Below are 10,880 nucleotides of genomic sequence, written 5' to 3' on the forward strand. Positions count from 1 at the left end.
ACCTACATCTCCTGCTTCAATTTCTTGGTAGAGACAGTCACTTCTCCAGAGATTCCGATTATGGTCAAGAAGAAACCATTGCTAGTCACTCGGAGTAAGCGACTACGAATCTCTACAAAGGATTCGAACTACACTGGGGAGGCGAGAAAATTCGAGCCGAAGCCTTCCTATATTAACCTGGTTGAGAGAAACCAGATTCGGGGAGCCGCAAATGAAGATGCGGCCAAGCACATGGAGAATGGTATAGACCCAAGACCGATCAAGGAAATCATGTTCATTTTCTCCCTTCTTGATGCTGCAAGGGAATGGTATAGAGATCTGGACCGAGCCGTTCATGGGATCACCGACTGGAATTCTTTGGCCTTGGCATTCTACAAAAAGTACTTCTCTGCCTCGAAGACGAATGCCATTAGAGCTCAGATCACGAGCTTTAAACAGGGGCCGGATGAGAAATTTCATGAAGCATGGGTCCGTTTAAGAAACTGGTGCGAACCATTACCGCACCATGGGTTCGAAAAATGGAGTCTTTGCAATCATTTCTATAATGGGCTGTATGACGATCAGAGGGCTATTTTGGATCTTTGAGCCAATGGCCGATTTCTTTGAGAACATGGGAGAGACTAAGGGGTGGAAGATCATCGATGATTTGGCCACTCATAAGGCTGAATATGGGGATTCGAGAGGAAACCAGAGGAGAGCTGCTGAATCTTCCTCTGTTGCTGCACTAGAAGCTCTCACTGCAAGGTTTGACAAATATGAGTTGGGAGGAGCTTCTAAAGGAGGGATGTACCATGTTAACGCTCTTTCAGACGGTCCCTTAAATGTCTCGTAGAAGATGTGAGCCGAGGGGCATGTCTCGGAGAATTGTTACGCCCCCTTTGAGTCTTGTCGCCTTTTAACACTATAGGCAGACAAACACGTACTATGAGCCGAATGTCCACCCCAACTTGAGGTGGAGTAGCCAGAATGTCCTGAATCCGACTCAACCTCCACAACAGCAGCAGCAGCAAGCTTATGTGCCCCCTCACAAACAACCATATCAAAAACCTCCCTATGTGCCGCAGCAGCAACAATCCCAAAATTCCGAGTTCACTAAGTTGAAAAACTTATTGCTGAAGGAGTCCCAAGCTAGAGAGGCCGGTATGAAGATGCTAGAGAGCCAAATTGCTCAATTGGCTAGCAAGAGTACCACTCGAGCTCCGGGACACTTACCGACTCAAACTGACCAGAAAGAGACCCTAAATGCCATAACTTTGAGGAGTGGGTCTACCCTGGAGGGGCCTGCTATGGTCGAGGATGCCACTGCGAAAGATGAGGCAAAACCGAGTCAAAACAAAGCTGGAACGAGCAAAGGAAAGAAAAAGGCGTCTACCAGGTATATCAGTCGATCGACTGACATACCCGGTCGATCGACTGAAGTGCGGGTTACAGAAGCTTCTGGTCCTGTTCATCTCAGTCGATCGACTGACATCACTGGTCGATCGACTGAGATCGCTGCTGATAGTGAGATTTTTCGTCCTCCGATGCCCGACAACTTGAGGGATCATTTGTTTCGGGGCACGTCAGACCCGAAAATATTGGGGAAAGACCCGAGTCTTTGATGGGTCGATCCGGATCGAAGTACGACCCGATGTCGATCAATGGTTCACATTTGAGACGGTCTGAAGAGGGTTCAAGCTTCAACAAGGAGAAAGTAGTGGACTTCCAGCCTAAGTCCACGGATACCGGCATGCGCGATTTAGAGGAGAGGGCTAAGCTACTTCTTACAGCCCCATATCCGGAAAGACTAGTGCCGACGAAGGAACAGGTATCTTTCAATAAATTTGAAAAAGTTATTCGTAGCTTGAATGTACAAGTGCCTTTCCTTGAGTTAGTTAATCAAGTGCCTGCCTATACTAAATTCATGAAACAACTCTTGTCTAAGAAAAAGTCATTTGAAAATGTGCATACTGTCGCATTAACCAAAGAGTCATGCTCTTATTTATCTCACACTGCACCCCATAAGCTAGAGGACCCGGGTAGCTTTTCTGTTCCTTGCAATATAGGTACCTTCTCTATTGAGAAGGCATTATGTGACTTAGGAGCTAGTATAAGTGTGATGCCCCTGAGTCTTGCTAGGAAGCTCAAATTGACTAGGTTCGCAGTGACAAACATGACAGTACAGATGGCTGACCGATCTGCGGTCCAGCCAATAGGAGTCTTAGAGGACATTCCTGTACAAATAGGCAAGTTTTTCTTCCCCGTCGACTTCGTTGTACTTGACATGCCTGAGGATGCCCATATTCCCATTATTTTGGGTAGGCCATTTCTGCACACTGCTGGTGCAGTCATAGATGTCGCCATGTCGGTCTAGGAACCTTGACCTTCAAAGCAGGCAAGCATTCTATTGTCTTTGCCCAGCCGTCTAAGAAAAAGGACCCCATGTGGCCTGTGACTTGTAACACGGTTTCTGACAAGAAATCGTACTTTGTGCTTCCTGATATGCCTATCTCTATTCCTGTTGTAACCCCTCCGCCCCAGATTGGGAGCAAATTGGAGGAAGATTTGTCTATTTCTGATATTGCAGAAGCTGTTTTGGGGAAGGAAGAGCTGCAAGTCACTCTAGCTGCGAAGAAGCCAATCGTTTCACGAGGAGGTCTTGGTTGCCTTAGCTATGCCACCGATGAGGAAGTTGATGACGAACCGGTCAAGGCAACGGAGTCCGACTTGGATTCTGACGAGTCTGAAGAGGTCATTGACTGGGGAGATGATAAAAGTGTTGATCCGTTGAGCCATACGGACGTGGAAGCTAAGAAGGGTGCAGCTGAGAAGATAAGCACCATTGAGGCTACCTCTAGTAGCCAGAAGCCGACGAAGTGGGCCATTCCGTGGCCGTTCTTGATCAACTACTAGTTGATCACATGTTTTCCAAACTTTTTATTTGCTTTTGTTAGACACTTTTTATTGCTTTTGTGTGCGCGAAACTTCGCATTTTATTTTGCTTGCTTAGGATTTTATACGCTTTAGACTTTATTTTTGGTTTTGCGCAATTTTGGGCGCGTATTATTGTGCACTTGCAGGTTTTTAGACCTCTTTAGCTCAAGTAATTGAGCAAATACGAAGAAATAAGAAGTTACAGCAGTATCTTCAGTCGATCGACTGGGCTATATAGTCGATCGACCAGTCTGCAGTTTCCAGGAGCTACTGTTCCTTTCACCTCGATCGATCGACTGAGTGATGTGGTCGATCGACCGACCTGCACTGTTGTATCTGTTTATGACCTCTCTCCTGCTATGTTTGGTCGATTTGCGGAATTAAGGGAGTTTTCTACTCCACTTTATCTTCCGTCATTTTATTTATTTCTTCTATTTTTCTCAATTATGCACATAATACCGCTTCATTATTGTCCTTCTCGATTTTATGCGTGGTACTTTGTTTGTCTTTTCAGGTACTTCTTAGTAGCACTGCTCGCTACTGAAACCTCCTAGCTCACGCTGGTTTGGGGAGGTTTCCTTTGCTGCGCTTAAAGTCTTGTGAGTTCCCGGTTTCCACTTCATGTTTTATTTGTTTATTTTCTCGCAAATTCCCGTTTTCCTTTTCTTCATTACATGATTTTGCACAATGGGGACATTGTGCGATTTGGTTTGGGGAAGGGTTTTGCGTCGCATATCATTTGCTTGCATTCACGTTTACATTCTGTTTTGCATTGTTTATTTCATTTCTCATATATACCAAAATCCAAAAAAATTGAAAAATTTCAAAAAATTCAAAAAATGCATGTTTATTTTAGCATATAGGTCGAGTCGGAACGGTAGTATTTCAAGGATGATATTGCATTTGCACCTGTTTATGCCTAAGCCTTGCTTGATTAACATGTTATTAGTAGAATCATATAAGTGCGTATCTACGAGTTTTCGTTAAATTTCTTGCTGAACTTGAGACTTGACTTTGAAAATTGGCAAACTACATCATATTTCTGAGATTTAGAGCTTATAACTGGTGTCATCTATGACCAGTTTATCTAGGAATGTGAGTAGTACTCCTTATGAGACATGTTACATCAATGTGCACAAATATGAACTTAATCTGCTTAATACCTGTATGCATTCGGTTTGTGGTTAGTTGACACATGTGGTAGAGGTTTTCCTTTATTCGTTTTGCCCATGAACTCCACACTGCCAAAAATATCCTTTTTGTCCCATTTACTACATCCTACATTTAGCCTGTCCTTTGTCAAGCTAGTAGTCTTAGTTGTTGGGATTGTTACTTCGTTTTTGGTGGTAAATGCTCTTATTGAGATTTAGTTGGGAAAATGAAATGAAGGAGGAAAGAACTGAAAAAGTTGGAAAAAAGAAGTGAAAAAATGATTCAAAGAAAAGAGAAAAAGAGGTTCTGTACTGTTGAAGCGGTCGATCGACTGGCATTGTAGGTCGATCGACTGAGGTTCGAGAGAAAGAAAAGAAATCAAATTCGCATAATTCAAATCCTTATCTTTTGGCGATTTTTGCTCCCATGTATTATTCATATCTTATGGGGAGTTAGTTGATTACTTTTATACTTGGAGATTGTGAGATTTGTGCTTGCTATAGCACCGTTTCATTTGATTTTTGAGCAAGAAGTTGGATGTTGCCATATGGTTCCGTTTTGGTACTAGCTTGATCACCTGTACCTCCACATTTCCATAAAATGTTTTGCCTCTTCTTACCCATACCTCACATATCCCATACCTCGGCATGTGTCATGGTCTTTTGTTGGTTGGAATGCATATGTACGGTTGTAGAGATTACTTTCATATTATATTGCAGGCATGTTCTTATAGGTCGTAGTTAGGTGAGAGTCTGTACAAAATGAATTCTTTCTATCCTCTTATATATTCACCTGTGCTTATTTGAGTGATTTGAGCGACCCGTGAGAGTCCGATTTGATAAGTCTCTATGGTTGACGGTTCAACAGTTTTTAACGACCTTATAACTCGTTTGCATGATTCGCATTACTAAGTGATTGTTAGTTATTGCATTAAATTGGTTTAGGCTTTACATGTTGCATTTCGCTCTGAGATTGAACTCGTTCCATTAGGTCATTAGATCAAGTCTAGTTCTTGCTTGGGGACAAGCAAGGGTTTGGTTTGGGGAAGTTTGATGCGTGTCATTTATATGATGTTCTACATCCCATTTTACACGCATTTCAGAGCTCATTCATGTAGTTTATGCTACATTTCTCCCTATTCCCGTCTACTTCCGTATTTTTGTACATTATTGCAGAAATGTGAAGAATCCAGCGAAAATCGAGCTAAATCCGTCCCCGAGTATCCTGCATTGCATTTTAACGTGAAGCATTCGCTTAAGGAACGAGCTTGGTGCGCAATTCAAGGCCCAAAAGACAAATCCACGAGATTATAGAAGTCAAGTAGCAGCTAAAGCAGTCGATCGACCACTACCTTCAGTCGATCGACCAACTATCGGGTTCCAGAAGCTATTGTACACTGCTATCCGGTCGATCGACCGGTCACTTCAGTCGATCGACCAAGACGCTGCTTCAGACGAGAATTAAAAGATCGAGGAACTTGAAGCCCATTATGTTTAGGTTTTGGAAATAAAAGTTACGTATACTTTCTATATAACGTAACCTAGAACATCAGATAGAGGGATCCAGTTTTTATTCAGAAATTTACCAAGTTTTACATAGAGTTCTTTAGAAATAATTAGGGTTCGAGATTACTTTCGGTATTGAATTCAATTCGCTTTATCATTCGGCTTTGTTCTTTTCCTTCGCAATTCACACGGTACTCTCTGGTTTTATTCTGTTATTTTATTTTCGTTCATAGTTGTCGAATTGCTAGATCAGTTCCCAAGCCGAATTGCCATCTTTTGTTAATTGTTTATTTTACCATTTTAAGCATGAATTCCGTAGATTTAATCCTTAATATTATTGTTGCCTTTAATTTCAGTATGAGTAGCTAATTTATTCGTGCTAGGATGTAGGGGAATTGTAGTGTAGGCGGCAATATAGTGAACACGGCCTGAATCGCGTGTCAGTCGATCGACTGCCATACCTGGTCGATCGACTGACCACGTGAGGTTTTATTTTCGTTTTAATTATTTTAATTCTTTATTCGACGAATCGAGTGCACACGACTAGTTGAATGCTTAGGATATGACTGACCCATTAGATCGAGAGATAGGGACAGTTGTTAGATCACCAGTTAAAATGACTAAACTATGCTGAGATCGAAAGATAGGTAAAGTTTAGATCGTTAGTCACTTTTCAGGACGAAAGTTAGTATTAGTGATATTAGGGACCTATAGCGAGATCGAAAGATGCTATTTGTTAAGAGTGGACCGAGAGGACCTCTTTATTTCCCGCCTCATGTGTTTGATCTAGACTGTTTAGTATGTTTGCCGAAACTATAACGAACCGACCATCCTAGTACCTCTTTTTATTCTTGATTTCATATATTTCATTAGCTTACATTTCTTTTACTGCTATTAGTTGTAGACCAAATCCAATCAAACCCCCACCTTATTGTTACCTTAGACCGAATTTAAACAACTAGAAATTACGTCTGCCTCTCTGTGGTTCGACCCGACTGCCGCTAGCTATAGTTGTAGTTGGAGATTATAAATTTATTTTTGACACCTCACGACGGGTATCAAATTGCATGCATATAATCGACAATATATCGAGTATGAATAACTTCCCTAATCATTAGTAGAGGCCGCTATCGAGGCGGGCGGGATTAGGTGTTCGATCAAAATAGCTTCCTAATACGTACCCTCACCCCTTACTCCAGATCTCTGTGAACATCCGTGTTCATTGGCATCCACGAGAGTCATTCTAGACATAAAATACTAAGGGTAACGAGTTCTTGATGTTCATGTCACTACTTTGTGTCTTGACATGGCATGAGGTATTCGAACGGTTTCCAATTTTCCATAATAAATTGGTGGCGACTCCACAAATGCAAACGCATGTTCTCTCCCCAAGCGCCCCCGTGGGCCCATTGTCCACACCAACATAAAACCTTTGACTAGGTTTTGTTATAAAAAAAACCATTTTTCATCTATATGAACTAAATTACTCTGATCTTTGAAAACAAATTGTTTGGTATGTTTATCATATTGTGTTGGTAAATGTGTCCTCAACAATAGTGCGATCACATGATTTAATATCATAATTAAATCTGATACTAAGAATACGTGAGGGATGATTCTTTATATAGTCGACTGATCGTCATTTATCGGTAATGATTGGCTAACTAGAGTTTGACATTACTGTCGTGTGACGGTGATGGTCAGTTGATCCCTTTAGATCACACCTATAGGCTGAGGCCCAAATAGATATTTAATTAATTGTATGCGATACAGATTAGTTATTTCCTTAATTATAAGAGTGCAATTTTACGTCTTATTGTAATGTGATTAAATAAGATTTAATTTAGTAATTAAGTGTTAAATTACTAAATTAGTTGAGGTATTATATAAGTTTAGAGGTAGAGGTAATTAGTTATTTAAAGTTACAAGAAGTTGTAATTTTAACTAACTAGTAATTATGGGACCCATTATATGTTGATATAATGGTAGTATACTACTCAAAAAGTGGAGTGTATATTATATTATTAATTGTAATATTTAAGTGTTAAAAAATTACATTAATAATTAATTATGTAAGATAGTTAAACATATGACTTATAAGCATTTGTGGGACAAATGATAAAAGGAAAAAATGGACCAAAATGGGTCCATATTTTCGGCCAAATAAAGAGAACAAAAGATGCTCTTTTGTCTTTTGTTTGTGTTGATTAAAGTGTGATTGTGACACATCACACAAGCTTTATTCATACTACATCTTACATATATGTTCCCTACACTCTACCTACACTATACAAAAGAGTAAAAACAAAAGTAAAAATATTCCCCCCTATGGAAAGAGCCACCGGTTTTGTGCTCTATATATGAGCACTTGTTGCTCATTTTTCTTAGGCTAGCTTTTGCTTGTTTTCCTCTCTAATTTTCCCTCACATGCAATTGCTAAAAATCTCTCACAAATACTGATACACTCAATCTATTACTAGAGGTAGTAATACTAGAAATATTAGTATTATTAAGGTTACATTTCTACTACATATCTAGTTAATATTAGTAGGAATTTTTGGGATTAATCTTGGGTGCAACTTATTGGAGTGTCTTCTATACTTGGATTCTTACGAGGATCATCCATCACATTAAGCTCAAGAACAAGTGAAGGAAGGTGTCCTTACTTGTGCCCTATATTTCGAACCATATTGCAATGTAAGGGACATTGTTTTTCTTATAAATCTTTCATTTTGTTATGCATGCACTAGATCTAAAGAACATATAATTAACAAGTTAATTAGTTAACTATTAGAGGAGTCTAATAATAGGTATATGAACCTAACAAGTGGTATCAGAGCATAAGGATGTTGCATGCATAATCGGTTATTGTTTTTCTGAGTTAAAAAGTTAACATATAAAACTAAAAATTTGTGATTTATAAGTATAAGCCACGAAATCATCATGCATGTTATATATTCTGGTCCTAAAATGTTTTTAGGTCATTTTTATGATTTATGGAAATTTATTGCTCATTTTAAGGATTTTTGGTCATTTTATTACATTTTTATGACTAAAATGGGAATCAAAATGCTAAAAATAGTTCAACTAAGTTTCTGACCTTGGAAATTTTATATGACCTCACATGCATATTTTACAAGTTGTGTGTAAAAACTCGTATTAATTGGATTAATATTGCATGATTTATGATTTTTATGAGATAAAAATGGATTAAAAGAGGTTAAATGGTTAAAAATAGTTAAATTTCGATTTAAGCCATGATTTTTTAATATTATGTCACATGCATAATTTACATAGTTTATGTAAATTTCGAGATTAAAAGATCTCTTTTAGCATGATTTATAGATTTTTAGAGTAAAAATGACATAAATAGTGACTATTTTAGCATAAATAGCTAAAACGTATTGCATGGCTTGAGAAAATTATTTTAGGTTGCATTAATATCCCACTTAGCATATCTAAGGTTGTAAACATTATTGGAGTAATTTTTTGGATACTTTAAATATTTTATGAGATAAAACCGATAAAATGCAACTATATTTTCTCAAAATTAATTCGAAAATTTTAAACATGATTTTTGACTTTATTAGTGTCATAGAATTATTCCAGAATGTTCAAAAATTTAAAATTCAAATTTTGAAATTTTTATAAATTAATTTGGATTTATTTCATAAATATTATGATTTTAAGGTAAAAAATGAGCATAAAATTAAATCAAGTTGAATTATTGTCAAAATTGAGTGATGAATAATTTTTGAGTCCTAAAAAGTGTTAGGATAATTAACTTGAGATTAGATGTGATTTAAGTGTTAATTAGTGATTTTAAAAGGTTATTATCACGCATTTCCATAAAACCGGGTTATATGTACAACATAAGTTAAATAGGGCGATTTGACACATTATTTGGCATGATAGGTACATATTATAATGTTGTATATTTCAATTGTTGAATGTCTTTTATTTATATAATTTTGAATTATGTAATTTTATCTTAGTATGGCCATAGTTTTAATCAATATTACCCGTAATAAAAGGGAATATTGATTCGGTTGTAATTTAATGTGATCTCGTATCACTTTTATTTTTATTAATTTTTCCATTTTACAAATGTATAATAGGAATAGCTTTGTATTTTTATTATTATTTGTAATTATGGAGCATCTTCAAAGACGGTGCCATTCGGAAAGGTAATCCGACGAAGACGGTGTCTTGGGAGGCGTGCCACTTGAAGATTCAAGGGACCAAAGGAGTTGGTTTCCGAATATGTAATATATTATTTGATTTTCTATTTTAGGAAGGCCATACTAGGAATTTTATTTATTGCTTTGCATTTCTTTTAATATGTTGCATGCATTGCCAAATCGCCATAACTACACATGCATATCATATCGAGTCATCGACCGTGTCAATTATAATTATCGTAGTTCACCGCTTTAGTTCACTTAAAACCTGATAGATAATAAATTGACAAGACCTCTCACATATAATAATTGAGATATAGCCTTACCAAATAGTAGAACCCATGAAGTACCAATTTCATAAGGGAGTTAATCCGGCTTCACCGTAATACAAACCTTGTTACATTGGCGAAGTGGGGTAGTAAAATGTTATTACATCGAAATTTGGATTGAGCTCAAGGGAAGTATTCGTGACCGTAGTCGCATGTGTTCCGGGCTAAAGATGAAAATTAGAGTAATTTTTATCGACCGAGAGTTCTAAAAGTAGAATCGATTAAAGAGTTAATCTACCGAGTTATATTAATGAGGGATGATTCGACTCACCGTACACGTATTAATATGAATTTGGATCTCGGAATCATTTATATAGTTGGGTGGAGGTCACTATATAAATGCAATACTTGTAGTTAAATTTACGAGTATTATTAAAACGATAGATGATAATTAATTCCTTCATTTCCTATTTTGTAGTCAAATTTGTTTTATCAAACGCAATGGCAACTCCAATCACGTCCGCATCCACTAGTTCCACCACGCTTACCAATGTGTCATGGCTCCGATCCTTCATGGATCGATGTAAGTTAGAAAAGAATGGGTCTAATTTCGCCGATTGGGACGCGCAACTTCGCTTGGCCGCATAGGGTGACGACAAGCTTCGTTACCTTACCGAGGCATCTCCCACCAAACCTAATGCTAGGTCCACCACCGCCGCTAGGTTAGCCTATGAGGTTTACCAAAAGGAGTCGGCCGCGATCAAAAATGTGTTGATCTTTGTTATGGAGGCCGAACTCCAACGAAGTGCTATAAAGATTAGCACCGCTCATGAGATCTACATGAAGCTTGTGAACATGTT

General features: G+C 38.1%; 1 non-coding gene across 1 annotated transcript; it reads right to left on the reverse strand.

Annotated features, from left to right (window-relative positions):
• Positions 1-405: 405 nt before the first annotated feature.
• Positions 406-512, reverse strand: LOC141637883 (small nucleolar RNA R71). Its single transcript, XR_012541939.1, has one exon. It is a non-coding gene; the product is annotated as a small nucleolar RNA R71 (small nucleolar RNA).
• Positions 513-10,880: the final 10,368 nt, after the last annotated feature.

This window comes from Silene latifolia, unplaced genomic scaffold (assembly GCF_048544455.1).
Source record: "Silene latifolia isolate original U9 population unplaced genomic scaffold, ASM4854445v1 scaffold_154, whole genome shotgun sequence".
In the NCBI taxonomy this organism is placed as follows: domain Eukaryota; kingdom Viridiplantae; phylum Streptophyta; class Magnoliopsida; order Caryophyllales; family Caryophyllaceae; genus Silene; species Silene latifolia.